Here is a 13,210-nt window from a genome sequence, read left to right on the forward strand (position 1 = left end):
CGGCGCTTACGCCGCCGCTTTGACTGCTTCTCGAGGGAACGATCCTTCGCTGCGTCCTTCCGTTCCTCGTCGTCATTTTCTTTGGGTGTGTCCACCATGTATACACCATATGATGAAGTGGCCGTCCAGTGCCCTGTGGGCAGTGGTTCCTGTTCGTCTCCTACATCGTCGTCCATACCGTCGATGTCTTCGGAGTCGAAGTCGAGCATGTCGGTCAAATCATCGACAGTGGCTACTAAGTGGGTGGTGGGTGGGCGGCGAATTTCTTCGTCATCCGCATCCCAATCCTGCGGGACATAGTTCGGCCAGGACTCTCCTGACAAGGAGAGATAGACCTTAATGAGTTCAGTATGTCGCCGAAGGGCGAGTGCTGAAAGATATCTGCAGAGGTGAACTCCATGATCGGCGCCCAGTTGGATTCGATTGGCACGGGCGCAGGCGGTACAGAGTCCGTGGCCGGGGAAGAATCCGGTAGTTCGGCGTCATGGCTCCCGTGAAGGGTAAGGTCGACACTTGGCTCGATCACCGCCGAGGATGCGGCCTTCGTGGCGGGGTCTATCCACCAGTCCATGGATGGCACAATTGGCTCCGAGTTGAGGGTCGGAGCGGTTACCGGTGCGATCTCCCGAACACTGTCCGATGGTAGAGCTAAATCATGCTCATTGTGACCGTGTGGCGCACTCGATAGGGGCTCGAATCCGTCGAAGATCAAGTCTTCATCGATACCGGTCGTGTAGTTTAAGCTTCCAAACCTGACCTGGTGGCCAGGGGCGTAACTCTCGATCTGCTCCAGATGGCTAAGCTAGTTGGCCCGCAGTGCGAAGCCGCCGAATACAAAGATCTGTCCGGGGAGAAAAGTCTCACCCTGGACTGCATCACTATCTATGATTGAAGGAGCCATCAAGCCTAATGATGACGACACACAGGAACTCTCAATGAAAGCACCAATGTCAGTGTCAAAACCGGTTGATCTTGGGTAGGGGGTCCAGAACTGTGCGTCTAGGCTGATGGTAACAGGAGGCAGGGGACCCGATGTTTACCCAGGTTCGGGCCCTCTTGATGGAGGTAAAACCCTATGTCCTGCTTGCTTGTTCTTGATGATATGAGTAGTACAAGAGTTGATCTACCACGAGATCAGAGAGGCTAAACCCTAGAACCTAGCCTATGGTATGATTATTGTTGTCCATCCTACGGACTAAACCCTCCGGTTTATATAGACACCAAAGGGGGCTAGGGTTACACAGAGTCGGTTACAAGGAAGGAGATCTACATATCCATATGCCAAGCTTGCCTTCCACGCCAAGGAGAGTCCCATCCGGACACGGGACGAAGTCTTCAATCTTGTATCTTCATAGTCCAACAGTCCGGCTAAAGGATATAGTCCGACTGTCTGGATACCCCCTAATCAAGGACTCCCTCACCAACTCGATGCAAACCCTAGATCCCCTTGTTGTCTATATAAACCAGAGGGGTTAGTCCAGAAAGGATATACTCATTACCATAGTCATACATGCTAGATTTCTAGGGTTTAGCCATTACGATCTCGTGGTAGATCAACTCTTGTAACACTCATATTCATCAATATCAATCAAGCAGGACGTAGGGTATTACCTCCATAGAGAGGGCCCGAACCTAGGTAAACATCGTGTCCCCTGTCTCCTATTACCATCGATCCTAGACGCACAGTTCGGGAGCCCCTACCCGAGATCCGCCGGTTTTGACACCGACATTGGTGCTTTCATTGAGAGTTCCATTGTGCCGTCGACGAAAGGCTCGATGGCTCGCCTTGTCCTTAAAGACAACATCACCTCCGGGGGAGCTCTGGCCCCGGGCCAAACACTGTGGTTGGGCGGCTTTACTATGATCGCCCGTTCGGCCGTTGAGCCGACGATGACCTCTCGGGGCATCGAAAATCCCCTTTGCATCAACTTCGAGCACTCCAAGCAGATGGATCCGATAGAGCTTTCGTCTTTGAACAAACTCCTAGATCGCATCGCCGCTTTGGGAATAGCCACAGACTACGATCAGATCGGGCCTAAAACCGATCAAGGAGAAATCGAGACCCTACCGGTCACCCACCAGATTGCGGTAGTCGTGGAGTAGGACGGTGAGTCTTCTTCTATACCGAAGACGGACTCTGTTCGGATCAACGATCAGGAAGAGCCGGATACCCACCCGCGAAAGGATGCGACCAGCCCTCTGAACATAGCATCGGATGGCGGTCCTGAACAATCAGATGATATTCCTAAACCCGGACTATTAAGCCCGGAAGGTCGTTAGACTCCAGATAATCGGTCAGGTCGGGGTTAGGATTTAATTCCACCACCCACCCGGATATAGACGCTCTCATGAGCATAAAACAACAGTCTCAAGAAATGGTCCACCACTTCTGGGCCAGATTCCTCCTTGTCAACGACAAGGTAAAATATTGCTGTGACGAGGATGCAATATCAGCGTTCTGCAACAATTGCGCAGACGAAGGAATCCTCAACGCAATCAATCACCGCCGCATACTTAGATTAGCCGACTTAGCAACCATCATACAAAAGTACAGCGCGATGGAGAGCACCTGGAAAACTCAGGCAGCTCGCTAGGAACCGTCAGTCCCAACTCAACTCCCCCTACAGGCGAAAAGGGCGCACCCTCGCGGCACGCCCAGTCAAGCAGTCAAGAAACATAAAACCACTATGCAGCACGGCACAGTTCTGGTGGGCTGGCTCGATGGCCCATGCAAAATACATACAACACCGGATACCATGGCAACCCACAGCCTTAGAGCATGTTGGATACTACGATAGGTAGCCAAGAGCGGCGAGGACATCCTTATCAAGGACGACCCAGAACGGCATCCCCCAGGGGACAATAACTCAAGAGTATTGACGGTCTTTGAGACATTCGCTTCAAACAACAAGCGCAAAAGGGCGCTTCGCGAGCTCGCCGATGTCTACCAAATTGCTGCAATAAACCACTAGAATGACACGGCTATAACATTCAACACTGGTGACGAACCAAAGTACAGAATAGTACGAGCGCCAGCCGCGTTAGTCCTTAGTCCCATCGTGGACGGGTTTCGACTTACCAAGGTCCTCATGGACGGCGACAGCGGAATAAACCTCATTTATGAGGACACATTCCATAAAATGGAAATAGACAGGAGCCGCATCATGCAAAGTAACACAACCTTCCGCGGAATTATTCCAAGTCGGGAGGCGCTGTGCACGGGCAAAATCACACTTGACGTAGTATTCGGCACACGGGAGAACTATTGGTCCGAAGAAATAACTTTCCAAGTGGCCCCTTTCAGGAGCGGATATCACGCCATGCTGGGGTGGGATGCTTTTACATGCTTTTAGGACATACCCCATTACGGGTATATGAAGCTCAAAATGCCCGAACCAAACATTATAATCACTCTCGTCAGTGATCCGGACATAGCACTCCGTGCTGAAAACAAAACCGCTTCCCTGGCCCTAGAGGAGCTATGCGAAGCCCTCACGGCTGATGAATTAACCGCACTACACTCCACGGTGGACAAGGACGACGTGATCCTCGATAAACGCCCTAAATCCACATCCTTTAGACCAGCCGAAGAAATAGTCAAATTACAGGTCCACCCAACGGACCCCAAGAAGACAGCATCTATCGGAGCTCAACTAAACCCAACAGTTGACACTGCACTACGAGAATTCCTGTGTGAAAACTAGGACACATTCTCCTAGTACCCTTCAGATATGCCAGGGATCCCACACGATCTGGCCGAATATAGCCTCAATATATTAAAGGGGTTCAAACCGGTCAAGCAATCACTGCGACGCTTTTCCGAACCCAAGCGACAAGCCATGGGGGAGGAGCTGGCCAAACTCATCGAGGCTGGATTCATTAGAGAAATCAAACATCCGGACTGGCTGGCAAACCTGGTGATGGTACCAAAGAAGGACAAATCCTGGCGCTTGTGCATCGTTTTGAAAGACCTCAACAAGGCTTGCCCTAAGGATCCCTTCTCCCTCCCCCGCATTAATCAAATCATCGACACCACCGTAGGACACGACTCACTGTGTTTCCTCGGTGCATATTCCGGATACCATCAAATCAAAATGAAGGAGTACGATCAAGCCGCAACAACATTTAACACACCATATGGGCCATTCTTCTTCAACACCATGCCCTTTGGGCTCAAGAACACCGGCGTCACATACCCACACATGATTCGAACATGCCTGCAGAAACAGATCGGTAAAAAAGTAGAAGCTTACGTCGATGATGTCGTCATCAAAACTAGGCACGTTTAAACACTAATAGACGACTTACGTCTTACATTCGACAACCTCCGGGCATATGACATTAAGCTCAACCCGGAAAAGTGTGTCTTCGGCGCCCCCGCTTGAAAACTGCTGGGCTTCATCGTTTCCAATAGAGGAATCAAGGCAAACCCAGCCAAAATCCGAGCTTTTTCACAATTAGCTAATCCAACAGACCTTAAACAAGTTCAAAAACTTGCGGGTTGCGTAGCAGCTCTAAGCCACTTTACCTCCAGATTGGGAGAAAAGGCACTGCCACTCTATCACCTTCTACGGTGAACCAACCACTTCGTGTGGACGGACGTGGCAACAGCTGGACTGGAGGAAATGAAAACCCGTCTTGCGAGCAATCCAATCCTGGCCGCACCAAACACCGGCGAACCGATGTTATTATACAGATCGGCATAACAACAGGTGGTGAGCGCCGTACCCGTCGTCGAACGAGAACATGACGGACATAAATTCCTGCTTCAGAAGCCAGTATAGTACGTATCTACTGTCCTTACACCATGCAAATCCCGATACCATCATTATCAAAATATATCATATGCGGTCTTCATGGCATCCCAAAAGCTCCGTCACTACTTCCAGGAGTGTTCGATCATGGTGGCCTCCGAAGTACCACTCAATGACATCATAAACAACCGCGATGCTACAGGCCGGATTGCCAAATGGGCCATTGAAATCCTCCCATTTGACATTACATATAAACTACGTCGAGCTATCAAATCTGAAGTACTAGCTGACTTCGTCGCCGAATGGACAGAGGCCGAACTCCCTAAAGAGTACGGCACATACTCCAATTGGGTCATGTACTTCGACGGCTCCAAAATGCTGGCAGGGTTAGGAACGGGCGTCGTTTTAACGTCCCCTAAGGGAGACATCGTCTAGTACGATCTCCAAATACTATACACAGACTCCAATAATGTAGCCGAATACGAGGCCTTATTACATGGTCTCCGGATGGCTGTCTCCATGGTCATACAATGCCTAGAAGTATATGGGGACTCCAACCTTGCAATATCTCAAATAAATGGAGATTTCGACGCTAAAGATCCGAAGATGGCAGCGTATCGTAATGCAATCATAAAAATGTCGGCCCGGTATGAAGGACTCGAGTTCCATCATGTGGCTCGAGAAAGTAATCAAGCGGCGGATGTTCTTGCTCGTATCGGCGCTAAGCATGACCCCGTCCCACCTAATATTTTCCTGGAAAGGCTCTTTACGCCATCCGTGGTGTGGCAGGGGGAAAACGTCAATACGAGTCCGGAATCAAACATAATCCAAGATCCCGGAAAAACCGACGTCGTCGGGGGCTCCGCCATCGAAATAACACCGTCAGTGCATCTCATCATGGCAGTCATTGCCACATGGACCGAACTCTTCCTAGCCTACCTCAACAAGAAAGAGCTTCCTAAGGACCATAATGAGGCCCGCTGCATTGTCCGGCGCTCAAAGGCCTACAAGGTTCATGATGGAGAGCTCTACAAGAACAGCACCACCGGAGTCCTTCAGCGATGTATATCCAGGGAAGAGGGGCGGCAGCTCTTGGCTGAAATTCATGCCGGACACGGCGTCACCACGCCGCAGCTCGGGCCCTTGTTAGCAAGGCCTTCCGTACAGGGTTATATTGGCCGACGGCCCGAGCAGACACACAGGACCTTGTCCAATGTTACGTCGGATGCCAACTCTTTGCCAATCAAAGCCATATGCCCCCAACCGCCTTACAAACAATCCCCATCACTTGGCCTTTCGCGGTCCGGGGACTCGATATGGTTGGACCCCTTAAGGGGGAAGCCATAAAAAAATATCTGCTGGTTATGGTGGACAAATTCACTAAGTGGATAGAGGCTAAGCCGGTAAAAACGGCTGAGTCCGGCCCGGTGATAGACTTCTTATCCGGTGTTGTGCACCGTTATGGTGTCCCACACAACAACATCACTGACAACGGCTCCTATTTCACAGCCGATGATGTAAAAACTTGGTGTACTAATCTGGGTATTAAACTCGATTACGCCTCTGTCTACCACCCACAAACCAACGGCCAAGTCGAACGAGCCAACGGTCTTATTATGAGTGGCATCAAGCCAAGACTAGTGCAGTCTTTGAAAGAATCAGACAAGCATTGGGTTGAGGAGCTCAACTCCATACTCTGGGGGCTGTGGACCATGCCCAACCGCACTACCGGATACAAACCTTTCTTCATGGTGTATGGCGCAGAGGCGGTATTGCCCTGCGATATTATTCACGACTCACCACGAGTGCGTATGTATGAAGAGAGAGAAGCCGAGCTTGATCGGCTGGATGGCCTAGATGCCCTGGAGGTGGAACGCGATGTCGCAAAAGCCTATTCGACATTTTACCAACAGCAGGCTCAAAGATATCAAAGCAGAGAAGTACATGCCAAGACTTACAACGTTGGCGAACTCGTTCTACGCCCGCCGGAAAAGAAAAAGGACAAACTCAAGCCGAAATGGGAGGGTCCCTTCATAATTGACGAAGTTCTCACCGGAGGAGGGTACCATCTTCATGATGCATCAGACAATCGCCTCGAACCGAACCCCTGGAACACGGCCAGATTCCGGAGATTCTATGCCTAGCACCAAACCCCTTGTTCGTCTCCTCCTCCCCTATAGTTTCCATTATTTTTTCTCTTTTCCGATTATTTTCTTCTTTCTTGCTTTAACGCTTTGGTATGGCTAGACCGCACACCATCGACACGTACATCTCTAAATATGTATGTCACTTGTACCTGGGGGCTTCTCGGACAGAAGTTCTTGTCATTCCTTGAGCATTAAGCTCCTCACATATGAGTTTTTCCATATGTACCTTTTCTTTGCCACTATATACATCCATATGACTTAAGTTTTGGCCAAGCTGGGTTGCCTGGCTCCTATGCTTATGCCCTACGTTCCCGTTAGTTTGGCTAGGGCATAAAGGGAGTAACTCTGCGATTGTTACTGCCGGGTCATCCGGATGTGTACCTCAAACTGGGTGAAGCCGAAAGCTAGCATTCTTAAGGGAATATTCAGTCAGTGAATTAAACATGTTTTCTAAACTCACACCATTGTGCACCCCCAGAAGTTATACAAATTGTGGTGCTCGCATCACAATTCGGACGTGTACATTAAATGCATGCACACCCAGAGAAATGAACCCTTAAGGGAACTATTCTCTCTGGAAGATGTTTCTTACGATATCATTGTAATATAACATAGCTAGCCGGATACGACTTGTTTGTTCAAGAAACTATGACCCCTACGCCTAGTTTTGCAGACATACCCCGGCCTATTCGGCCACGACGGTATTCGGAAACACTCCGCACCTTCGGGTCTGGAGGTTGAAGCGAAAAGGTCTGCCATGACAAATGATATACAATTCAGCTAGACGAGGAAAGTACACAGTCACTTGGACTCGAACAGCTCTTCCTCTACACCTTCCAAGAGGCAGTCTAACTTACAATCCTATTGAGAATATTTGGCGGCCACCTCTACTTGGTCATATACTATACTAACGGGAATTTCTTCCCCATTCGGCCCTACCGGCCCGACACCAGCCATGTGATTAGGATCCAGCTTGGTATAGCGCGTCTTCACCATGGCCCAGGCCTCTTGCGCATCCTCTCGGCAGGCAGATATCTTCCACAGCCGGATACGCCGCCGCGCTCCCTTGAACAACTCTACCAGCTTCTTCATGCTTCCTGGAGGGGAGTCGGATGGCCATAAAGACTTGGCTACACTCTGCATAGCCTGCCGAGCTTGCTCGTGCAACTGCGACAGCCCTTGCAGAAGATCATTTGATGATCCGGACACTTCCTCTTCGGGGCGGTTCGTCAATACACCTGCAATTACAGCTATATCAGCTACTGTTACCTCCAAACTGCTATAAGACAAAAGCGACCACGTACTAAATATGCCGCCTCGGAGCTTCTTGTTCTCCTTCACAGAGTCGTCTAGCTGCGCTCGCACATCTTTCAGCTCTTCGCCTAGTTTGATGTTCGAATCCTGGAGTTTCTTTTTCTCTTCAACGACTTTTGTCAATACACGCTCGCCTGCTGCTAGTAGCTTTTTGGCTTCGTGTTCTTCGCTTCGAGCGGCGTCCAGCTGCTCTCGTACTTGGTCTAACGAACCAACACAAAGATTAGAACCCAGATCCACACTATCGGTGTATCATCATGAATTTTTGATAGAGGAAAATATTACCTAGAGATGCCTTGTATTTATCCAGTTCGGCATTGGTAGCAAGCAGCTAGTGCTTACACTTTTCTAGTTCCTGAGCTAGCTGGGTATTCTTTTCCGTAAGCACCTGGTTGTACATTGATCCTTAAATCAGTTGTTTCAACTCCTTTAAGTCTCGGGGGCTGCTGGCATATGGTTATCATAGTCAGACAAAGCAAATTTACCAGCACATCTTTCAAATGTTGCTTTGTGGCCCTGTTAATCCCATCTCGAGCAGCCCGGATGTATGCATCGGCCGCGTTGAAGGCGTTAAACAACTCTTTCGAAAAGCCAGGGTCTTGTAAAATGGCCCGGCGGCGCCGATGATTCATGGCACTCTCCACTTCTGAGTTTGTGACGGATACATCATCTGAGTCCTCGGTGGGAGGACAGTCCGACATCGCCCCTGCATCAGCCCCGTCTGCACGACAGGATTTGAATCCTGGATGTGGAAAGTACGACCGCTCGAACCTCCGGATATAATCCGGCGCACCTTCCTCCTGACACATGGAAAATAGGAAGGTCACGGTTGGACGTGACTGCCCAGGTGCGGGTTGGTGAATTCATACCTCTTCGATGAAGGCACGGCTGTGTCTTCGTTTTCTTTCCTCTTGCAAGGCTTGCCCGGCACGGGAGCCGATCTCTTCGAAATCGCCGAACGTCTCCCCTGTGAAGCACGATATAGTGCAGTGGGTGAGGCAGAATAAGAGCATTCTTTTAGAGAAGGTGTTTCTTAATTATTTACATGTGAAGCAAGAAGAAGGCCAGGGTAGTCGGCGGTGATGGCCACTTCTGTGCCGTCATAGCTTGTCTCGTAAAACACTCCCCCCGCAAGCACCACAAATATATGCGGATCCTCTTCAAACCCAGGATCTAGCTGCCGGTTGTGGATCTTCGGCTGTGGGGCAGGACTATGAAGTCCTTCGGTGACCTTCCGCAGTGCTGTGATAAACAGACTTGAAATTTATCAAAAGTAATCCGGAAGGGGAATGAGTGGAATAGAGGGGTCGAAGCTTACCCAACTGGGAGGATTATACATAGAATATCCATCTTTGCGCTTAATGCGAAGAAACTCCTCTTCCTCCCCTTTAAATAGTTCGGCTAATATTTTGGCCAGAGCGGTGGGGGTATCCGGACCCTTCCAGCCATAGCGGGAGGCGTCATCCTCTCCATTATAGTGCCACATGGGCAGCCCTCTGTATTGTAGCGGCTGAACCCCACGCACTATGGAGATCGCCATTACCTCGATTATTGTGAGTCTGGACTGAGCAAGCGTCTTTATCTTTCTCATAAGCTGGCAAATTTCTGCGCTATCATCCTCTTCAAGACTCCGAGGATGCCAACTGTGGCGTTTCTTCAGCGGAACGCTCGCAAATTTAGGAAGACCCTTTCGAATTGGGCCAGCAAGAGCGACGTACTCAATATAGAACCATTCGGAATGCCATTCTTCTAATGCCTTCCTTGGTGTGCCGTTCAGATATCCGGTATCAGCGATATGCCATACTTTGGCTCCGCCCACTTCGAATACTGACCCCTCGTGATTACGCGGGACAAGACAGAACAACTTCCTAAACAGCTCGAAATGGGCCTCGATACCCTGGAATAATTCACATAAAGCGACGTAACCCACAACGTGCAGAATGGAGGCGGGGGTGAAGTTGTGCAGCTGGAGGCCATAGTATTCCAGAAGCCCTCGGAGGAACAGATGAATGGGAAATCCAACACCCCTTAGCAGGTAGGGGACGAAACATACTCGCTCTCCCCGGATGGATTGGGGAAGTCCTCTGCCTGAATCTCACCATTGAAGGAATCTAGCCCCGCTCGAATAGGAACTAGATCTGTGAGGGGGAAGAAACCCCTGCGTCTGCAGCTTCATCAAATGGTTGTGAGGCACTGAACACCTCTCCCACTGGCCTTTCTCTGGGCTGGAATGGGTGGAGGAGCTAGGGGCACTGGCCATGCTGGAATGGTTTATCCTAAGCAGTTTCCGGGGATTTCCTCTGCGCGGTGCCGAATGGATCTAGGATCCAATCTCTTTAATAGGCGCTCTTCTTTGCATGGACGGGGTGTTATCTGCAAAAATACCCTGACCTTTCACCTTTGCTTGACACGTGGGAGGCAAAGTTATTTAACGCGCAGAAGCCAAGGGGAGCGACATTGAACCGATGGCCGAATACATCACTTGGAGATCATTAAAGGAGGAACCCGCCTTGCAATGCCGAAGACAATTTGTGCTGAACACCTTGCTATTGAAGACTGGTTCGGGGGCTACTGAGGGAGTCCTGGACTAAGGGGTCCTCGGGCGTCCGACCTGTTATCCATGGGCCGGACTGATGGGTTGTGAAAACATGAGGGCCGAAGACTATACATGTGTCCGGATTGGACTCTCCTTGGCGTGGAAGGAAAGCTTGGCGACTGACTATGAAGATTCCTTATTATGTAACCGACTCTATGTAAACCCTAGATCCCCTCGGTGTCTATATAAACCGGAGGGGTTAGTCCAGAAAGGATATACTCATTACCATAGTCATACAGGCTAGACTTCTAGGGTTTAGCCATTACGATCTCGTGGTAGGTCAACTCTTGTAACAATCATATTCATCAATGTCAATCAAGTAGGACGTAGGGTATTACCTCCATAGAGAGGGCCCGAACCTGGGTAAACATCGTGTCCCCTGTCTCCTATTACCATCGATCCTAGACGCATAGTTCGGGACCCCCTACCCGAGATCCACCAGTTTTGACACCGACACTCGCCCCCTCTCTTTAAATATGGATCTCGGACTTGTGCACTCCTTCATAGTCTCCCTCCACTTGGCCCCTTGCACCATCTTCTAGCCCCCCACCGGATTTTGCCACATGTACAATTTAGCATACTCCATGGTTGAACTTAAGCATAATACACAAACCTTAAAACACAAGTGCCTCTCCTTTGTTCTAGAATCTTCCATATCATAGCCACCCAAACTTTTTTTCTAGTTGAATTGCCATTATTTGTTTTTTACTTTATGCTTTACAACGCACAATTCCATGAATCATAAAATAGATTAAGGGCTTCTTTCATTCAAAGGACTCTCAAAGGAATTTTGGATGATCCTAATCCTTAGAAATTTTTCCTATCTTGGTTGTTTGATTCGTGGGATTGTAAACCATAGGAATTTTTCCATGGGATTCATTTCCACTAGATTTCATAGGAAACATCCCATCTGTCATAGGTTTGTCACGGTAGATGTCCTCGTGAAAGGACTTAGTTGTGGAGCCATCACAACGGGTTAGCTTAAAGGGGTTAAACCAGACAAGGGGACACGGGAGTTTATACTAGTTCGGCCCCTTCGATGAAGGTAAAAGCCTACGTCTAGTTGTGATTGGTATTGCTAGTGTTTCGAAGGCCAGGGAGCGAATCCGCTTTGTCTGGCTTTCGAGTTGTTGTTGTGTGTCTCTAAACCGCGGCCGGGTCGTCCCTTTATATACATAGGTTGACGCCCGCCGGGCCACAGAGTCCCGAAGATGGTTTATAAACGTATCCGGTTCGGCCTCTCTCTTTCTATCTTACTATACAAGTTATATGACTGGGCCGGTTTACATTTACATACTGTAACTCGCCTTTGGGCCCTCCGTAAAGCGCTAGCATCTTTACATCTTCATGGGCTTCTAATCTTCAAAGAGTCAACCCAGCTACCCAAGGCCGGTTTACCTCCAGTAGTAATATCCCCAACATTAGGCCCCAGATTGGTTTGAACTTGTTCATGTCAATCTTCCACACTTTAGAAAAAATCTTCTCTCTTGTCTTCGTTTTTGATCTTGTAAACCGCCATGATGTCATACTTCAAAATTACGATAAACCATCCTGACGTCATCCATTCGTTGATATCGGAGATTTCCTTCATTTAATATATGTCCAGTTATCGAGGCGACACCTTTATTAACTTATCCATTTTTTGGACTCCTCAATTCCCGCACTTGCCATTTTTCACTTTGCCTTATAAATAGGACCGAGGGGTCATTTTCACCGTTTCCCCCCATGCCTCTTCGCATCATCTTCCTCACGCCGCTCAGCCTCTGGAACTCCGCCGCCACTGTCGACTGTCGTTTCTGCTCCGACCTTGGCCCCTGCATCGCCCTGAACGCACCAGAGAACTGCGGCGCCCTTCCGATTCCTCACTAGCTCCGGTAAGTTCTCTGCTTTTTTCACCATAGATCTGTTCTAGGGTTTCGATATTCCTCGCAGTTCTTCCGAAGTTCTACAGTGCTATTCTTCCATGTTCTTCCTTTAATAGATGGACACTTCATGCTTGATACATCTCTTACCGTAGCTTACCTACCATGATCATCACAAATCTTTATGCGCAAACAACTGATCTGTGTGTCAAAAATTGCTCCAGTTCTGCACCCCTTCAAGATCCAATTATTTTAGCCTTTCTGTCTTATCTCTAGATCCGAAAGTTTTATACATCACTGTGAGATCTGTTTCTCCTCGCACCAATATAAGCGATTTGACATTGGATAAATAGTCTATGCCATTAGCCCTCTGATAAACCGGAAGAGCATGTTACCTTCATAATTACGCTCCGGTTTAACAGTGTCTGATCAATCCTGCGCTAGCATTACCTTCTTTCTCATTATACTAGTCTCCGGGTTGTACCATTTATTATATCAGTACGTTTCTTACTCCCTTATCTCTTGTGTATGATCATG

Source organism: Triticum aestivum, chromosome 3A (genome assembly GCF_018294505.1).
Source record: "Triticum aestivum cultivar Chinese Spring chromosome 3A, IWGSC CS RefSeq v2.1, whole genome shotgun sequence".
NCBI classification, from domain to species: domain Eukaryota; kingdom Viridiplantae; phylum Streptophyta; class Magnoliopsida; order Poales; family Poaceae; genus Triticum; species Triticum aestivum.